Below are 20281 nucleotides of genomic sequence, written 5' to 3'. Positions count from 1 at the left end.
GGTCCAGTGGTAAAGAATCCGCCTTCCAATGCAGGGGACAAGGTTTGATCCCTGATCCCTGGTCCGGGAAGTAAGATCCCACATGCCACGGGGCAACTAATCCTGTGCGCCACAACTACTGAGCCCACATGCCACAAGTAGAGAAGAGAAAACCTGCATGCCACAACTAGCAATGTGCCCAGGCGCTGCAGCAAAGAGCCCGCGCACCACAACGAAAGATTCCACGCGCCGCAACTAAGACCCAACGCAGCCAAAAAATATAAATAAATAAATATATTTTTAAAGTGGCTTAAAGGAAATTAAGCGCTCATATAAATACTCAGAAATATAAAAGAAACTGGCCAGAATGAATTTCAGAATGAAACTGGGAAATACTCAATACTGAATCTATATCTGGTATTGAAGCTGCTTAAGCTTGTTAGTTTGATTAATACAGATGTGTCTTTACAATGTGAAGTATACTATTTCTGCTGTACCTAGGCTTACTAGAGGTCAAATAAGACCTTATGCCTGTTGCAAATTTGCCAACAAGGAAAGTAACTCAATGTGAAGAAACTTTTAAGGAACTTGCTTTTTTTTTTTTTTTTTTTTTGCCACACTGCATGGGATGCAGGATCCTAGTTCCCCAACCAGGGATCAAACCTATGCCCCCTGCAGTGGAAGCCCGGAGTCTTTATTTATTTATTTATTTAATTTATTTATTTTTGGCTGCGTTAGGTCTTCATTGTTGCACACAGGCTTTCTCTAGTTGTGGCGAGCAGGAGCTACTCTTCGTTGTGGTGCACAGGCTTCTCATTACAGTGACTTCTCTTGTTGCAGAGCACACGTGGACTTCAGTAGTGTGGCATGCGGGCTCAGTAGTTGTGGCGCATGAGCTTAGTTGCTCCGCGGCATGTGGGATCTTCACTGACCAGGGATCGAACCCATGTCCCCTGCATTGGCAGGTGAATTCTTTTTTTTTTTTTTTTCGGTACACGGGCCTCTCACTGTTGTGGCCTCTCCCGTTGCGGAGCACAGGCTCCAGACGTGCAGGCTCAACGGCCATGGCTCACGGGCCCAGCCGCTCCGCGGCATGTGGGATCCTCCCAGACCGGGGCACGAACCCGTGTCCCCTGCATCGGCAGGCGGACTCTCAACCACTGTGCCACCAGGGAAGCCCAGCAGGTGAATTCTTAACCACTGTGCCACCAGGGAAGTCCCGGAATCCCGGAGTCTTAACCACTGGACCACCAGGGAACTCCCAAGAAACTTTTAAGGAAAGTAAATGTAAATGAGATAAGAGTTTTTAGGTAAACTCTATAGGAATAATTATGTTTTGGGAATGTCTAATATGGTCTCTCCAGATTTTGGTAACTTGAAACTAAACCAAGTTAAATGAAGAGAACTCACTGACTATCTGGGTCATTTCAAATAGGATAGAATACTAGAACATTAATTGCTGGGCAGGTCTAAGTCTACCTATGCTTGCCTTCTTAGAAGAGGAAAACTAAAGCATAAGTTTCCCAACCAGGAGAAGCTGGTATGAGAAACAGATCACAATTACTTGCTTCTTGATTTTCACTGGAGATTAAGCTTTTTAAGGGTTAAAATTATAATATATGTAATGAAAGCTATTAAAATAATAAGGGGGGACTTCCCTGGTGGTCCAGTGGTTAAGAATCTGCCTTCCAATGCAGGAGATGCGGGTTCAACCCCTAGTCAGGGAACTAGGATCCCACTTGCTGCGGGACAACTAAGCCTACGTGCTCTAGAGCCCATGCGCCACATCTAGAGAGAAGCCCACATGTGCCGCAGTGAAAAGCCTGTGTGCCACAACAAAAGATCCCGCAGACCGCAACAAAGATCCCGTGTGCCGCAACTAAGACCCAATGCAGCCAAGTAAATAAATAAATATTTTTAAAAATAACAAGAAGGGAAACATTTCATTATTCCAGGAAAGTAAGATGTGTGCTTTCAGTAAAAGAAGGTGTGAGGAAATGCATTTTGTTAAAGAGAAAAAGGTTAGTTTTGTCCTAGAGCTGGTTGTTTCTGAATGGAAAAGAAAATACGGGACAAAATAGTATGGATACAAAAAGTTGTAGAAGGCTCATGGAAAAGGACCCTGAGAAAAGCTTTTGTACATGGTCAGGATTGGCTAAGATTGGATTAAATTTAATTAGGTAAATGGATTTTGTTATTAAGAGTAGGCTAGTACAAGACCGGAGCTTAGTTCTCTCTCTGTTAAGAGAACAAAGTTTTCTTGGAATCCTGTTTTAGATGACAGATTGTATGAGGTTCTTTGCATTTAAGGGATCTGTATTTGCTTTTGAAATATTCTGTCATTTTGGTTAAGTGAATAAGTGTTGTTTCACAGTGACCTGTGATCCTATTTGACAAAGTGCTTTGAAAGCTTTTTGATATTTTTGACAAACTTCCCAAATATCAAACTCTAACTGAAGTTCATTGACCTTCAACTAACTTGGGGTGGATTCTTTACCACTGGACCACCAGGGAAGTCCCTCTGGTTATTACCTTAAAATGTTGTGTGTAATAGCAGTAATCGAGTTTCTTTGTCTATTACCTTGTAATCAAGTGTTTAACTGTGGCTTTTTGAGTCTTTTGTCATCTATAGATAGTTATTGTTGTACTCTGATGCTGTTGCAAAAGTGCTTCATCAAGATTTGTAGGAAGGCTATGGAGCAGTTACAACAGTTCCACATCAAGATGATGACTATGCCAGGATTCCAGCCCTTGCTGCCCTCTGACTCAAAACAAGGAGCTGTCCTGCCCCTGGGACCCCTGGATCAGGCATCCAGCGATATTTATTCCCTGACGGTCAGGGTCAACACCCCTACTCAGCCCTGAAACAAGCTACAGAAGACGGACCGTCACCCCTCTTCTTCTGATAAGAATATGGGAGTGAAATCTCTGAGAGAGGAATGAGACAGGAGGGAAGGGGGCAGGGTGCAACCATTAAAAGAATGACACAGCCTTTGAGGATACAACAAAAACTGGTTAGAACCAATTAAGCCCAAGATGGTGGAAGATTCAACTTCCACTAGACTTTGAGCCCCATTATATGCTCACTGCAATGCATTAGCATCTAAATGACACACATACAGGCACCATGACAGTTCCGAGGCTGACCATAAAAGGCCCAAAAGTGGGCAATGATGGTCCAACTCCTGGAAATTCCTGCCCCTTCCCCCAAATAGTTGGAATAATCCCCCCACTTGTTAGCCTATGAAGTTACTCAGCCCATAAAAACTAACAACCCTGGGACTTCCCTGGTGGTGCAGTGGTTAAGAATTCACCTGCCAATGCAGGGGACATGGGTTCGAGCCCTGGTCTAGGAAGATCCCACATGCCGCAAAGCAACTAAGCCCACGCACCACAACTACTGAGCCTGCGCTCTAGAGCCCACAAGCCACAACTACTGAGCCGACATGCCACAACTACTGAAGCCTGTGCACCTAGAGCCCATGCTCCACAACAAGAGAAGCCACCACAATGAGAAGCCCACGTACCGCAACGAAGAGTAGCTGCCTCTCACTGCAACTAGAGAAAGCCCATGCGTAGCAACAAAGACCCAACACAGCCAAAAATAAAATTAAATAAATAAAACTAACAACCCCATACCCTGGGCTGCCCTCACCTTCTTTCACTTTACTATGGCTCACCCTTGAATTCTTTCCTGCCAAAGACCCTCACTTGGAGGCACAGTTAATCTCCCCAGTTACCAGGTAAAATTAGGATGAATGATATGTGATAGATGGTACAGTTGAATCCTCTTACTAGAGGGCTAGTTATTGTTTAGCTCAAGAACACACGTGCAATGGAGAGTGCGCCTGGCTGTGTAAGGAGTGGATTCCTTTCTGTCTTTGCAAACTCTTAACAGGTGGTCTGTGATGCTTATCACGTTCTAGTTTAATGCCTATTCAATAGTAAAAGAGTTTTCTTTTTCTAGTGCCTTTGTGGAGATGTCTGGGCTGGGGGAAGGTTTTGGTTTTAGTTCTATTTTGCCAAGTTATATCATTAGCTTCACTTAGAGATGAGGAAATTGAGAGTAAGACAACCCACAATCACATGGCTAGTGTGATAGAGACGGGATGCAAAGTGAGGTCGGTCTCTGGAGCTTGGCTGGGTCCACAGTGCTGTGTGGCAAGTGCTGCAGCCATCCTGGAGCCTGGCATGACACGTAGTAGGTGCAGAAGAAATACATCTGAATGTCTGAGACTGGAATGCAGCGCGTGCGGATCTCAAACAACAAATGTGGATGTACAAGAAACGCAGCTGTGTTCTTCTTCGATACTGCCTTACGTTTAAGTCTCACCTTGCCGATTGTTTGGAGCTGGTGCTCAGTCAGCAACAGTCTCTTCCACTATTCCTGCTGCTGCATTGAAGTTCAAGGTTACGTGGTGCCCAGCATGGACTGGGCCAGCAGTGTCTACTTCTACGCAAATTACTGGCATCCTTGGTGCATTCATGGCCTTGGTCCGTGAGGTGTTCAGTCATGTCCGCTCTGTGTACCCTACCACCACCCAGCCTCTTTGGCTTTGTAATGCCCCCATCTCCCCTGTGCCCACACGGTGTTGGGGAATCCTGCGCCTACCCCCTCAGTGCCCTGACAGGCTATGGGTCAGCCCACATGACTGTCTCTACTCCAGAGACTGGACTCAGACCCCCGGGTCCTGCCTTTCCCCGAGCACAGTCCTCTGCACTCCCAGCCCATCCAAAGCCATCAGGGGGTTTTATTTACCCACTGTCCACAGCAGCCAGCCGCACAGCACAGCCGGAGCAGGAGCTCCCTGCACCCCTGGCTGTTCCCCTCCAGACCACTTGTTTCTGCAGCACAGAGAAACTCCTTTCATTTTAGAGGCTTGGGTGGGATGGGAAATTGTCTTACTCACCAGGTGTCCTCTTTGCTCTAAATCTCAAAAGAGAGAAGGTGTTTGTAAGCCCAAGGCCTCCCCTCTGCCACTCAAACCCTTCTCTCTCAAACCATTTCCTCTGTGAGGTAGTTCCCAAATGACTGGAAAATCAAGAACTAAGGCCTTTCTTCTCTCTGCCTCCTGCTGTGCTGTCTCTTCCTGAGGCTATAGTGGGAGGAGGATTTGGAGTCGCAGCCAATATTGGGTGAGGAGAGTACACTTCCGTAAGCAGATCAAAATATTACCTGCCCGGGGCCAGGGGCGGGGTGGGGGGGGCAGGCCTCGTGCAGAGTGGATCTAACCAATTAGGAGAGGCCACACAGGTCAGTGAGCGTGGATGCCAGCTAGAAACAAGGATGGCCAAACCAGTGCAAACGGGCTATCGTTTGCCTTGATCTTCCCACAACGGCACACAGAGGCATGCGAAGTGAATGCGTGTGGCTTGGAGTACGTCGATTGACCTCTCTGAGCTTTTACCAAGTCCACTTTGGGCTCCTCTCTCTTCCTCTGCTTTCCTCCAGGCGTTGGGATCTCCAGACACCATCTATGGTCTTTGTTCTCCTACACATTCTCCCCAGACCAGCTCATCCACACCCGGGCTGAGGTGACCATCTGGGTGAAGTGTCACAGGTGTTGGAAGAGAAGGAGACAAATACTGGGGTGAGGGTGGAGCGAGTGAGTGAGGCAGCAGAGGGGGTGGCAAAGAAGAGACCCACTAACTCTGCCTGTGGGGGGCAAGGAAGCCCGCCCCGAGTGAGGATCACGTCAGACTCACAGGTCTGACTCCAGACGACAGGAGGTAGAAGGGAGGTGGACAGGACGCAGCAGCATGCAGGACGGCTGGAGTCCCATCCACTGCTTCATCCCTGACATCAGGTTGCCTCTGTAACTGTCTTTTCTTTTTTTCCTATTCAGCAACACTTAAAATAAAAGGAGAACTTGAAACTCCACTGCCATCACTTCCCCGTGTTGCCATATGACATTATTATTCTCAGAATGTTAAAAATATGAAACAGACTTCCTCTTCCAGGCATGATATGGTAGAAAGGACTGCACTTAACCCTCCTTGATAAACAACTAGGAAACTGGGCAAAACCTGTCAAAGAGCTCTTTGCAAACTCTGGACAACCAGGGGTCAGGGGCTCGGACTCATGAGAAAGGGGGAGGGGGAGCCTGGGTCTGCCCTGGTCGGGTGAGCAGAGGCGGTCCTGGGTGCAGAGAGGGGACGGCACAGAGGCTGGTGGTCTCGGTGGGTGGAGGGGGTAGAGATCAGGGCTGGGGAGAATGAGCCATTCCTTTGTGTGTGGAATTCCTTGGAGTTTTGCCCAGTGCGTGACTTGCATGCACAGAGTAAAACTGCACAAAGACGTACAACCAGGGAATTGTGAGCTGACAAATTCCCAGAGTTCACAGGGAAAGATGTTCAAGCTCTGAGCAGCCAGAGTAGCTTCCTCAGTGCTGACAGGGGGAACACAGCAGACACCCCGGAGGCGCCACGTCTGCGTAGTAAGTCCAAACTACCCCTGGGTGGAAGCTAACCTACCTTCCTCTAGGAAAACTTTAAACAAGCCTCAGACAGAAACCAGCCAGGATACTGAAGAACCCAACATCACCATCAACCAACTGCACCCGATTCACACTTCTCAGACACTCCACCCAACAACAGAACAGCAGAGTACACGTGCTTTCGAGTGACTGCGAATAAGGTGGACCACATCTTGGGCTGCAAAACAAACTGTGACAAATTTAAGAGAATTGAAATCACAGAGTGTATTCTCTGACCACAGTGGAACCAAAATAGAAATCAATAACAGGAAGATAATACGAAAATCTCCAACAGCCTAAATGCCCATCAACAGAGGAATGGATAAAGAAGATGTGGTACATATACACAATGGAATATCACTCAGCCATAAAAACGAATGAAATTTTGCTATTTGCAGCAACATGGATGGACTTGGAGGGTATCATGCTAAGTGAATTAAGTCAGACAGAGAAGGGCAAATACCGTATGATATCACTTATACGTGGAATCTAAAAAAATAAAACAAACTAATGAAGATAAAAAAAAGAAACAGAGGGACTTCCCTGGTGGTCCAGTGGTTAAGACTCCTTTCTTCCACTGCAGGGGGCACGGGTTTGATTCCTGGTCAGGGAAATAAGATCCCACGTGCCGTGTGGTGCGGCCAAAAAAAAAAAAAGAAAGAAAGAAAAGAAACAGACTCACTGAACACAGATATAGAGAACAAACTAGTGGTTACCAGTGAGTTGCGGGAAGAGGGAGGAGGGGCAAGATAGGAGTAGGGGATTAAGAGGTACAAACTACTACTATGTATAAAATAAATAAGCTACAAGGATATATTGTAGAGCACAGGGAATATAGCCAATATTTTATAATAACTAAGTGGAATATAACCTTTAAAAATTGTGAATCACTATGCTGTACATCTGAAACTTATAATATTGTACATTAACTACCTCAATTTAAAAAAAGTCATTCTTACCGTAGATCTTAGCAACCTCAGCATATGATTTTTTTTCTTTCCTTATTAAGTCGAGGACTTTCACCCTTTCACTTAAGGGAGCACTGTAGGGCTTCTCTTTGGCATATCCGAATTGCCAGCATCATTACTCTTGCACTTCGGGGACCTATTAAGTAAAATAATGGTCACTTGAACACAAGTCCTGCGATGCTGAGGCAGCTGGTCTGACAGCTGAGACGGTTACTAAGCAACTAACAGGTGGACTAAGCTGGACAAAGGCAAGATTCACATCCCGGGCGAGATGGTGGGAGATTTCATCACGCTGCTCAGAAGGCCTGCGATTTAAAACTTAATGAATTATTCACTTCTGGAACTTTCCATTCAGTAGTTTAGGACTGAGGTTGACCATGGGTAACTGAAACCCTGGAAAGTAAAACCATGGTAAGGGTGGGCGGCTGTACATGAATCTATACATGTGATAAAATGGCACAGAATTATACATACATATTTTATCAACATATATTTCCTGAGTTTGATATTGTACAATAGTTATGGAAGATGTAGACATGGGGAAAACAGTGAAGGATTCATGAGCCCTCTCTGTACTATCTTTGAAATTTCCTGTGAATCTGTAATTATTTTGAAATAAACTATTTTAAAAGTCTCAAAGAGATCGAACACATCAACAAGTAACTTACCTGCCTTCCAGAGCAAAGTCCAACACCCTTCAAAGGAAGACAACAAAGTCCAGATACTCAACAAATAACGTCCATGATGTCATGTGTCCAATAAAAAATTAGGAGACATGCCAAGAAGCAGAAAAATGTGACCTATATTAGGAAAAAACATCAATGAATAGAAACATGCAGAAATGACAGAGGTGTTGAAACTAGCAGACAAGGACATTAAGACAGCTTTTATAATTGCGCTCGACCATTTAAACCAATACATGAACATACTGAGAAGACAAATCAATGAAATCTACAGCTGTCTTGAGAAATCAACAAAATTGATAACCTCTAGCTCAAATACTCAAGAAAAACAAGACAGCAAACACAAATTACCAACATCAGGAAGGGCAAAAGGAGACATCACTATATATCATACAAGTGTTAAATAATAATAAGGGAGTTTAAATGAAATGGACAAATTCCTTGAAAGACACAAATTACCAAAAATGACTTAAGTGGAACTAGAAATTATGAAGAGTTTCATATCAAGTAAAGAACTTGAATTTATAAAGTTCCCATAAAGAAAACTCCAGGCCCAGACAGTTTTCCTACCTACCAAACATTTAAGAAAGAAAGAATACTATACAAAGTCTCCCAGAAAAATAGAGTAGTAAACACCTTCCAAAACATTTTATGATCCCAGTATTACTCATTATACAAACTAGACAAAAATTATTAGAAGAAAATTAAACTACAAAGCAATATCCCTCATGAACAGAGACACAAAAATAGCTAGCAGAATATTAGTCAATCAAATCCTGGGGCTTCCCTGGTGGTGCAGTGGTTAAGAATCCACCTACCGATGCAGGGGACACAGGTTCGAGCCCTAGTCTGGGAAGATCCCACATGCTGCGGAGCAACTAAGTCCGTGTGCAACAACAACTGAGCCTACACTCTAGGGCCCATGTGCCACAACTACTGAGCCCGCATGCCACAACTACTGAGCCCGCGCGCCTAGAGCCTATGCTCTGGAACAAGAGAAGCCACTGCAATAAGAAACCTGTGCACCACAACGAAGAGTAGCCCCAGCTCGCCACAGCTAGAGAAAGCCTTCACACAGCAACGAAGACCCAACACAGCCAAAAGTAAATAAATTAATTACTTAATTTAAAAACAAAACAAATCAAATCCAGCAATATATAAAAATGAAAATACATTTGACAAAGTGGGGTTTATCCCAGAAATACAAGGTTTATTCAACATTTGAAAATTAATCAACGCAATTTACCATGTTAATAGAATAAAGGTGAAAAAAAGCGATCTTCACAATAAATGCAGAAAAAGCATTGGTCAAATTCAGCACCAAGTTTTTTACTATTATGAATAAAGCTGCTATAAACACACAGGTACAGGTTTCATGTGACCATAAGTTTTCATCTCACTTAGGTAAATATCAGAAATGGATGGTTGGGTCTTATGATAAGTGTTTGTATAACTTTATGGAAAACTGCCAACATGTTTCCCAAAGTGGCTGCATCATTTTGCACCCCCATCAGCAAGGTCTGAGAGTTATAGCTGTCGCATTTCCTCATCAGGATTTGGTTTTGTCAGCGTTTTTTTTGTTTGTTTGTTTTGGTTTTTTAAGCCCTTCTAGTAGGGTAGAGGAATGTTGTTGTGTTTCTTGCATCTTTCTACGGACTCATGACATTGCTCATTTACCTCCTATGTCTCTTTTTTGGTGAAGTGTCTGTTCAGATCTTTTGCCATTAAAAAAATTTACTGGAGTATAATTGATCTATAACAAACTGTACATATTTAAAGGGTACAAATTGTACACAATCACCACCAACTTAATGACTTAAAATGGTTCAAATCTCATGATAATCAGGTGTTTTAGTCAATTACTTTAGTGAAAAGTCGAAAAGATGGTATGGTTCCCGTGGGCTTAACATCTTTGTGAAAAAGCAGACATTCCCAGAGGTCACCTCCATGGAATATGTTTGTCTAAAACTTCCCCATCCTCTGAGACCACGTCTTCAGTGATTCTGTCTTTGACTCAATTGCATACAAATGGAGGTTGAGGTCCTACCACGTGCTGGAGGCTATGCGAGCTCATCCATCTCTAACATGTATGATTTTAAAATAGAATACAAAATAGAATGCAGAGAGATGCTGCACCATGATTGCACTTCACCTTCAATTCGTTTGAGATCCTACAACTTCCCTTGTAAACCTGTGTTTGCACACACAGGGCAGGAAGGCAGAGGGAGCCAGAGTGAGGAAAAGAGAATGTTGACAGGAAACTAATAAGGAAAAAACTATCTTCACAATGTCAATCTGGCAAAGCACTTGCTGTGTGACTGACTACCACTGTGCATACAGATCCACATGTGACAAGTTCAGGCATCAGACTTCGTTGGGCAAAGCATGGATTAATCCTACAAAATCACTCCCAGAATAAAGCACAGGTTTTTGTCATTTTTTTCTCTTTTGGTCTTGTGGTAATTATTGAAACCTCAGTTCACGAGTTGCTCCTTGTTTTGCATGACTACCCTACGCACTCACAGAGTTCCAGAAACAGCTGAGTGAGGTTGATAAAACCATGTTTCCACTTATTTAGATCCTATTTAATTGCTTTTAACAATGTTTCGTAGTTTTCAGAATGGAAGTTTTGTAGTTCTTCTGTTAAACTTATTCCTAAGCATTTTATTGTTTTTTTGTTTAATGCCATAGAGTCGTTTTCTTAACTTTACTTACGGATTGTTCGTTGCAAGTGTGTAGAATTAGAAGTGATTTCTGCACACTGATCTTGTGTCCAGCAATCTTCCTGGACTGACTTATTAGTTGTAATAATTTTGGGTGGATACCTTAGGGTTTTCTAATTCAAGAGGATGCCATCCGGGAAGAGAAATTGTTTCACTTCTTACTTTCCAGTCTGGATGTGGTCCTTGTCTTTACTCTCACCATCATCGTCCTCCCTCACATCAGAATTTCTATGGAGACAGGAAGATTTTCATTTCAAGTGTCCTTGTTACTGGGCCCTTTCCAGATTCTTGGACAGCAATACCCTAGACAAGAATATCGCTTCCACAGGGCTCTTGAGCAAAGCTTTTTATTAAAGGAGACAGCTTGTGCACAAGGAAGACGGCGGAAAAAAGAGTGCCAGCTCCCTGAGCAGAGGGGTGAGTTGCTTTCATAACCAAAGGGAGGTTTTGTCTCATGATCACTGGTAATTTTCAGAAATCGTCAGAATTCTTGGATCAGCAGCCATGGTGGCTATCTATCGGGAATAGGGACTGCTTTTGTGAGGGGAAAGAAGTGAATGACAATTTTCTGCAAGAAAGCACAGGAACAGATAAGGTTAAAATTCTTAATTGAGCTTCTTGTCTTGTGGCAACTAGGTATACTTGTGAGTGTAACAGAGACAAAGTTAATCTTTTACTCTTGGGAGCCTGGCTTTTGTCTCTGGGACTCAGGCCCCCAGGGCCTTTGTTCTTTAGTTTCAGGGCCTGTTTTGCCCAAGGTCATTCCCTGGTCCTTTTCTAAAATGGCCAAGCAGCCCCAAACGCATGAGGATAAAAGGCTAGCCTCTCCCTTGGAGAGGCTGGAGTCAGAGAAATGTAGTGAGAAGAAAACCCGGCTAGGACCCATATACACACACACCATAACTGCACGGAGCCATTCAGCTATGTGATGTGTTGCTGACACGTCTGCTGAGACAGGACAGGCCTCGAAGGCAGGAACTGGGGCTGCTCAGGGGTATCCCCAGCATTGACACAGCGCATGGCCCATGGAAGGAACTCAGTACACACTGCAGGAGTGAAGGGATGAGTAAGTGACGAAAACTTTATTAGTGTACACAGATACCTTAAAAATACTTCATTTGTAAGTAACTTCAAATGTACAGAAATGTTTCAAGAATCAGAATAATACAGAGAATACTTGTGTACCCTTTCCTTTACCCACATTCTCCTATTGCTAATATTTTGCCCCATTAGCTTTATTTTTTTTTAATAAATAAATTTACTTATTTATTTATTTATTCATTTTTGGCTGCATTGGGTCTTCGTTGCTACATGCGGGCTTTCTCTAGTTGTGGCGAGTGGGGGCTATTCTTTGTTGCAGTGCGCGGGCTTCTCATTGCGGTGGCTTCCCTTGTTGCGGAGCACGGGCCCTAGGCATGCGGGCTTCAGTAGTTGCAGCATGCAGGCTCAGTAGTTGTGGCTCATGGGCTCTAGAGCACAGGTTCAGTAGTTGTGGCACACGGGCTTAGTTGATCCGCGGCACGTGGGATCTTCCTGGACCAGGGCTTGAACCTGTGTCTCCTGCATTGGCAGGCAGATTCTTAACCACTGCACCACCAGGGAAGTCCTGATATTTCTATTTTGTTCATACATTGTTTTCTTGACTTTCTTCACATCTTCCTTTAGTTCTTCAACCATCTTTATGACAGTTGTTTTAAAGTCTTTATCTGGTAAATCTGCCACCAGGTCTTTTTCAGGAACTATTTCTCCTGGCTGTTTGTTTATTTATTTTGTCGAATGGGCCATACTGTCCTTTTTTTTTTTTAATGCCTTGTGATTTTTTGTTGAAAAGTGGACATTTGAACCTAATAATGTGATACTTCTGGAAATCTGATTCCCTCTCTTCCCCAGAACTTGCTGGTTTTGATTTTGATTTTTTAGTTGTTGTAGCTGTCTCTTTGCTGAGGATCAGCCTGAGGTGTAAACTTACAGTCCTGCCTGGTGGTTTTCTTTGTTTGTTTTGTTTTGTTATTTTGTTTCTGTTTTTATGTATTTATTTATTTTTTGGCTGTGTCGGGTCTTAGTTACGGCACCCAGGATCTTTCGTTGTAGTGCACGGGCATCTCTCTAGTTGTGGCGCGCAGGCTCTGTCATTGAGGCTTAGTTGCCCTGTGGCATGTGGGATCTTAGTTCCCTGACCAGGGATTGAACCAGCGTCCCTTTCATTGCAAGATGGGTTCTTAACCACTGGACCACCAGGGAAATCCCTTGTCTGTTGTTTTTTGAGTCTGCATTTTCCCTTGGTCATGCACGATGATTTTCTAATTTCTTCTGTATTGCAGGTGCTTTTGAATGTCTTATTTTTCAATGTCTGGCTCCCAAAATGGGGAAAAGAGAAAAATAAAGTAAGAAAAAAAGGCCTGGTCCTTTACATCCCCTGGAAGTCACTTCAGCCAGAGAGGGTGTGGCTTGCAACACTAGGTGGTGGAGCCACAATAGCCCTGCCTCTGGGTCTGCACCTGTGTGATCAGAAGCAGCAATCGGTGATTAGAGGGCAGATGTGCAGTATCTGAAGTACATGGTCCTCCCCTCTGCCCGGCTTCTGCCAACCTTGTACAAGGTGCTCCAAGAACACGTGAACAGCTGCCTGCCATGGCACTGAGAGGTAGGAGGAGGAATTAATATGCTACTAAGAGCTAAAATTGACTGAGATTAACCACCTTTTCTGTCCAAGCCTTTACTTGGAAGTTACAAGCCTCCAATAGACTCCAGAGTTCCAAAATATTTACAAGAGACAGATTTTGCCTGGGCAATTCTTGTCTAGGTGGGGAGACAAGTTTCTGGTGCTCGCTACCCCTCTAACTTTCCCAAATCCTTTTCCTTGTATGTGGCTTTTGAGAATTTGAATATAATACGTCTTTTGTAGATCTTTTTGGGTTTGTCATACTTTTAGTTCATTGAGGTTTTGAATATGCAGATTATGATTTCACCAAATTTCGGAAGTGTTTGGCCTTAATTTCTTCAAACATTCTTTTGCCCCTTCCTCTCTGTCTCTCTCTCTCTCTTTCTTCTGGGGTTCTCATAATGCATATATTGGTATATCTTGTGATGGCCCACGCATCCCTCAGGCTCTGAACATTTTCCCTCATGATTTTTTCTCTCTGCTCCTCAGACTGGATGGTTTCACTTGTTCTGTCTTTGTCTGCTGATTCTTTCTCTGCTCAGATCTGCCTGCTCAGATCTGGTTCTGATACCCCAGCGAACTTTTTATTTCAACTACGGTACACTTCATCTCCAGTATTTCTGTACAGTTCCTCTTCATAATTTATGTCTTTTTAGTAATAGTCTCCATTTGTTCATACATCATTCTCCTGGGCTTCTTTAGCTTTTGAAGCATATTTAAGACAATTGATTTAAAGTATTTGTCTAGTAAGTTGAATATCTGAACTTTCTCAGGGACAATTTCTCGTAATTTCTTTTTCTCCTGTGAATGGGACATACTCTTTTCCTTCTTTGCATTCCTCGTCATTTTTTGTTGTTGTTGAAAACTGGATATTTTGAATATTATAACATGATAACTCTGAAAATCAGATTCTTCCCTCTCCCCAGAGTTTGTTGTTATTGATTGTGGAGAACTGACATTTTCTGTTTTGTGTGGGGTTTTTTGGTGACTTTTCAAAACTATTTTGTAAAAACTGTATTTCTTGCCATGTGCCATCACTGAACTCTCTGTTCTATTATCTCAGTGGACAGAAATTTTCATAAAAGCCCGGAGCCAAAAAGAAGAAGAAATAACCCTTCTCCCAGTCTTTGCAGATTGGATCTGACCTGGGGTGCTCCTACAATGCTTGGCCAGGCCACCTAGGACTCTGCTTCATCTCCTGCTTATGCAGAGCCTACAGGTCAGCTAGACTTGTAGGCCTAGGATCCTATGAGATCCCTTCTGTGTATGCATCTGGCCCTGGGCATGTTCATTGTAGTCCAAATACCGTGGTATATGCTACAGTCCTTCAAAGCCCTTATTCCACCCAGTATCTTCCTCCTCAGCCTCCTTCTTCCCAGGCCTTTTAGTATCTGCTGATATCCTTGTCCACTGACCCTTGCCCCAGATGGCTAAGGGGATTCTATGTCGTTGAATGCTTTTGACAGTCACTTCCTGAAAGTGGATTCAACCTGAGGGGGCGCAAAACCAAGCAAAACCTCAGCTCCAGTACCTTAGGGAACTGCCAAATTGGTTGAAACTTTCCAGCACAGTGTTTGAAAACAAAGTCCACATTGACCCCTGGCTCAGCATGTCACACCAGGAACATGGGCTACCATTTCCACAGCCACCTGTGTGCAGGGCAATGGGGGATGGTGGGTGGGAAGGAAAAGACACCACAATCCCCTCTTACTGAAACTTAACATTTTTTTTTGCTTCATTAAACACTCCCCTGGTTGCTGTAAGCTCTTGGTTGGATTCCAGAGTTCCAAAATAAGTTAGTTCTGTCAGTTTTTGCTTAATGGTTGCTTTAGTGGAGGGACTAACCCCTTGAACTCCCTATACTTCTATTTTCTGTTGCTGTCTTGCTCTCTTCCTCTGCTTTTTCAAGACTTTTTAAATGAGTCACTTGTTTTGTTTCCAGTTACTTCCTATTGTGAATAGTGCTGTTAAAAACATCTGCAGAGAAACTGCATATTTTCCCCTTGGGAATGATTTCCTTGGAATTTATTCCCAGATGGGGAAATTCCAGGCCAAAGGAAAGAACAGCTGCCCAGCTCTTGTAAAATATTACCAATTGCTCTAGAAGGACTGGCTTGACTTACCATCCCGCCCACACCTCCAATCTGTCTTTGTTTTTCTCTTCAATCTGTTGGCAACTGTCTTATTTTTTATTTTTCTCACGTCTACTCTTTACTGACTGTCTAACATGTGCCAGGTGCCTTTATCTGCTATCTCTTTCTCTCTCTTTTTTTAATCTGCCATCTCTTAATGCATCTCCTCAAAGTAAGTATTTTCATTTTCTAATGAAGAAACTCAGAAAGTTCAAGTCTCTAGAGGTCACACAGCCAAAGGCAGATGAGGGCTCACTGGCCAGAACATTCCTTCATGTTCTATGAGCCCTGTGGCTCCCACACTGGGTGATGACCTGTATCAGGAATGAAAAAAATATACAGGTTCAAATTGAAACACAGAGGGAAGAGTCTTGGATGATGGTGTCAGTGGTGGTATAGTACTTCAATAGCCACAAATTCCTACATACCAACAGTTCAGCCAGGATAGCACACCCAGTCTCACAGACTAGATCTATAACAAAACCAGGTGGCAATGAAACTGTCATGAAGGTACGAGAACTCAGGAGGGAACAGTGCACCTACAAGCTCTTCCCGAGGAATCCAGCAGAACCTTTTTGGAGGATTAAAAATGGCGCTGAAGCCCTTTAAAATCCGTCCCACTGAGGGCTTATGTGATCTTTCCTTGAATTCAAGCGGGCCCTGTGACTGCTTTGCCCATTAGAACCCCAGAGAATGATGATAATGTTCCAATTTCTAGGCTCAGGCCAGCAGACCTTGCAGCTTCCCCTTCCTGTCTTGGAACACTCATTCCGGGGAAAGCTAGCTGCCAGTGTCACAGAGCAGACTACTCTAAGGAATGTGGAAAGGTAGTCATGTGAGAAGGCTGCATGGAGAGAGGTCAAGGCCTCAGCCCCTGGCGGTTGTAGCCATCCCAGCCCAGGTACCAGACAGGTGAGCCCAGGTGCGCAGCCTTCGGAGCATTCCAGCCCCAGCCACCATCTGACTACAACTGCATGAGAGACCCCATGGGAGCCACCCAAGTCCAGTCAATTCACAGAACCGTGACATGTAAACAATCGTTTTATGCCTCTATGTTTTGTGAAGGGCTGTTACACAGCAGCAGATAACCAGAACTGCCTTCCTACAGGAAGTGTGGTCCTAATAGCAGCGGCACCAGCATCATCTGGGAGAGCGTGAGAAATTCAGATTCTCTGGGCTATACGCTGAGAATCTGAATCTGCACCGCAGCCTGACCTCCAGTCCCGTTTACACACCACGCTCCGTGACGCCTGGCTGCTACTCGGAGCGGCACTTGGAGTAGACACCTGGGTGCCGCTGCTCTGGGGGTTTGTTTTTGTCCATTACTTGCACCCGAGTACATTCCTATTGCTACACACAGGGTGGTAGGGTTGGTTTTTGGTTTTTTTTTTTAAGTGAGAAATAATCTGCATACTGTAAACTCACTCATTTAAAGTATAAAGTGCAGTGGGTTTCAGTATATTCACAAGGTTGTGCAACCCTCCCCACAATCCAATTTCAGAGCGTTTTCATCATTCCCAAGAGAAGTTAGTCACTCCCACTGCTCTCTCCCCCAACCCCCACAATCCCAGACTCTGGCAGCCACTAATCTACTTTCTGTCTCTACGGATGTGCCTGTTCTGGACATTTCAGATAAATAAAATCATAAAATATGTTGCCTTTTATGTCTGTCTTCTTTCACTTAACATAATGTTTTCAAGATTAATGTTCATTTCGATGGTTTGCTAAAACTTTGCTCCTAAATAGCTGCATTCGTTCCCCCCTTCATGCTGCTATTGTCAAAAAGTTCATCTTTATACATTATGTGCCCATCCTCATGGATTTCTAACTATTGTTTGATGTAGTTGTCTTTTTCAGATAAGAAAATGGAGAGGAGTTACCAACCAAAAATGCAAGAATACTGGCTTCTGTATTTACTTGTGTAGCTACTCGGATGCAGAGCCGTGCAGAGAACAGTGGGGAATGACTGGGTCGCTGAGGGAGGGAAGCGCACAGCAAAGGGAAAACAGCTGCACACAGGGAAAATTCAGGACTGTCATCCCTGGTTGTGGAAACGTCTTTCCACCCTGGACTGAATGAGGAAGGTTGTCACCCTGGTGACCGCTGACACTTGGAGGGGTGGGCAGAGCCTGGTCACACCACTCGTGACACTCAGTCACTTGGGCCAGGAAGTCCCCTCTCTTGTTGGGAGCTCTGTTACCCGACCCTGGCAGCACCCTGCCTGCAGCTGCTCCCCTCACTCCTCTCACACAACCACACCGTTGCCCCTGGACTTCTCCGCACTTGGAATGCCCCTCCCCCAAGCCCATCTGGTGCAAACCTAGTTATCCTCCAGTATCCTCCTCAGTGAAGCTTTCCCTGAGCTCCCAGCACAACCACAGGTCCCAGGACACACTGCCGTTGTATATATACTGTGCGGTTATGACTGGTTCTGGGTCTGGGTCCATCACTGGACTGGGGGCTCCTTTGGGGGAGGGCTGGGTCCAATTCAACTCTTGGCCCTCAACCCCCAGCACGGAGCTCAGCATAGCCTTCTGCAGGGGATTTATCCGTGTAGATCAATGTAGCCACAGCTCATTCCTTTTCATTACTGTATAAGGCCCCATGATACCAGACCATGATCTGTTTGTGTGTTCCCCAAAGTCAGCTCATCATGGACATCATGTCCATCCTTTTCGCTACAACACAGACTGCTGCCCAGAACACCCCTTTGCATGTATTCTTTTCTATTCACTGGGGTCTCCCTTCAGTGCTAAGTAACAGGGACATGAATAACAGTGGTGTAATAGACTGGACGATGCCCCCACAGAGATATCAAGTCTTCATCCCTGGAACCTGTAAATATTCCCTTGCTTGGAAAAAGGGTCTTGGCAGATATAATCAAGTTAAGGATGTTGAGATGAGGAAGTTTTCCTGGATCACATAGGTGGACCCTGAATGTAGTCACATATCCTTCTAAGCGAGAGGCAGGGGGAGATTCAACACACATACACACATAAGGCAGTGTGTAGACTGAGGCAGAGATTGCAGTGATGCAGCCCCTGAAGCTGGCAGAGGCCAGGAGCAGATTCTCCCTTAAAGCCTCTCTGGAGGGAGGGAGAGAGGCCCTGTTGACCCGACGTGGCCCAGCGATGCTGACTTCAAACTTCTGGCTTCCAGAACTGTGAGATAATAAAGGCCTGTTGCTGTAGGCCACCCCGCATGCGGCGATCCACAGGAAACACATAGAAACGGCTTGAACAAGACAGAAGTTGGTGTCTCCTACCTATCAGAGGCCAAGTGTGAACAGCCCAGGGTGGCCATGGTGTCTCCACAGACAACCATGGCTCAGGCTGACTTCACTTTGTGCTCTCTCATCCCTACGGTGCATCCCTGACTTCATAATGCCAGAAGGCACGCCAGCACCACATCCCATTTCTAAGCAACAGAGAAGAAAGGGCGAAGGGCACCCAGGAGCTGTCATTTGAGAAAGCTTTCTAGAAACCATCATGTAACACTTGTGTTTCATCCCATTGACCAGAACTTATTCATGCGGCCTCCCCCGCCACCTAGGAAGTGAGAAGTGTAGGCTCTACTCCAGGTGACCAACTGACCAGCTGAAAATCAGGGGCTTTAGGATGGGAATAACAGATCCTGGGGTTGGCAACTAGCTCTCTCTTTGTGCTATCTCCTTGCACTTGTCTTCATTTCACAACACCGTGCCTTATTTGTGTATTACTTTTCAATGTTTGAAGTGAAAAATGAAACCAAAAAAAGGTTAAAAAGTTTAAAAAATATCACCTTGCATTATTTGTGAATACATAAGGAAATGTCTGAATAAAAAGGAAAACAAAAACATTTTAAGTTTATAAAAATCACCACGTTATCTGTGTATTGAAAAAAGTTTGAGGGCTTCCCTAGTGGCGCAGTGGTTAAGAATCCGCCTGCCAATGCAGCAGACATGGGTTCAAGCCCTGGTCCAGGAAGATCCCACATGCCGCGGAGCAACTAAGCCCATGTGCCACAACTACTGAAGCCTGCGCTCTAGAGCCCGCGAGCCACAACTACTGAAGCCCACGTGCCTAGAGCCCTTGCTCCGCAACAAGAAGCCATCGCAGTGAGAAGCCAGTGCACCGCAACGAAGAGTAGCCCCTGCTTGCCGCAAACAGAGAAAGCCCGCGCGCAGCAACGAAGATAAAAATAAATAAATAAATAAATTTATTTTTTAAAAAAATCTTTGAAATGAATAGGTGAGGGAAGCTGGGGTGTGGTGACTCACTGCATCCAGAGCCGTCCCAGGGGAGCTGATTCTAGGAGAAAATATACTGAACACCCAGGACACCGCTGTGTGCAGCAGACATGATCTAACAGACTTCCTGGACCCCCCCCACCACCAAAGTGACTGTCACACCAAAGCCAGCAGCAGGCTCCAGGGTGAGCGCCAGCTCAGAGCACAGGGAATGGCAGGCATTTTCCAACAAACTTTCTGGGCACTAGATTGGGTTGAATAGTGCCCCCCTATTCATGTCCATCTGAAACCTCAAAATGTGACGTTATTTGGAAACGGTGTCTTTGCAGGTACTTAGTTAAGATTAAGTCATATTGGGGTGGGGAGCCCTAAATCCAGTATGACTGGTGTACTTAGAAGAAGAGGAGAGACACAGAGACACATACACAAA

General features: G+C 44.6%; 1 protein-coding gene across 2 annotated transcripts in view; it reads right to left on the bottom strand.

Annotated features, from left to right (window-relative positions):
* Positions 1 to 20281, bottom strand: part of SHMT1 (serine hydroxymethyltransferase 1) — a 60778-nt gene that overhangs the window by 28165 nt on the left and 12332 nt on the right. For both annotated transcript variants that reach the window (XM_060290156.2, XM_060290157.2), the window contains exons 2-3: positions 8092 to 8223; positions 7415 to 7559 (exon numbers count right to left, since the gene is read on the bottom strand). The gene's annotated coding sequence lies outside the window, so the exon portion shown is untranslated. The remainder of the gene's footprint in view (positions 1 to 7414; positions 7560 to 8091; positions 8224 to 20281) is intronic.

This window comes from Globicephala melas, chromosome 20 (genome assembly GCF_963455315.2).
Source record: "Globicephala melas chromosome 20, mGloMel1.2, whole genome shotgun sequence".
NCBI classification, from domain to species: domain Eukaryota; kingdom Metazoa; phylum Chordata; class Mammalia; order Artiodactyla; family Delphinidae; genus Globicephala; species Globicephala melas.
This window is presented reverse-complemented; position numbering and strand designations above follow the sequence as displayed.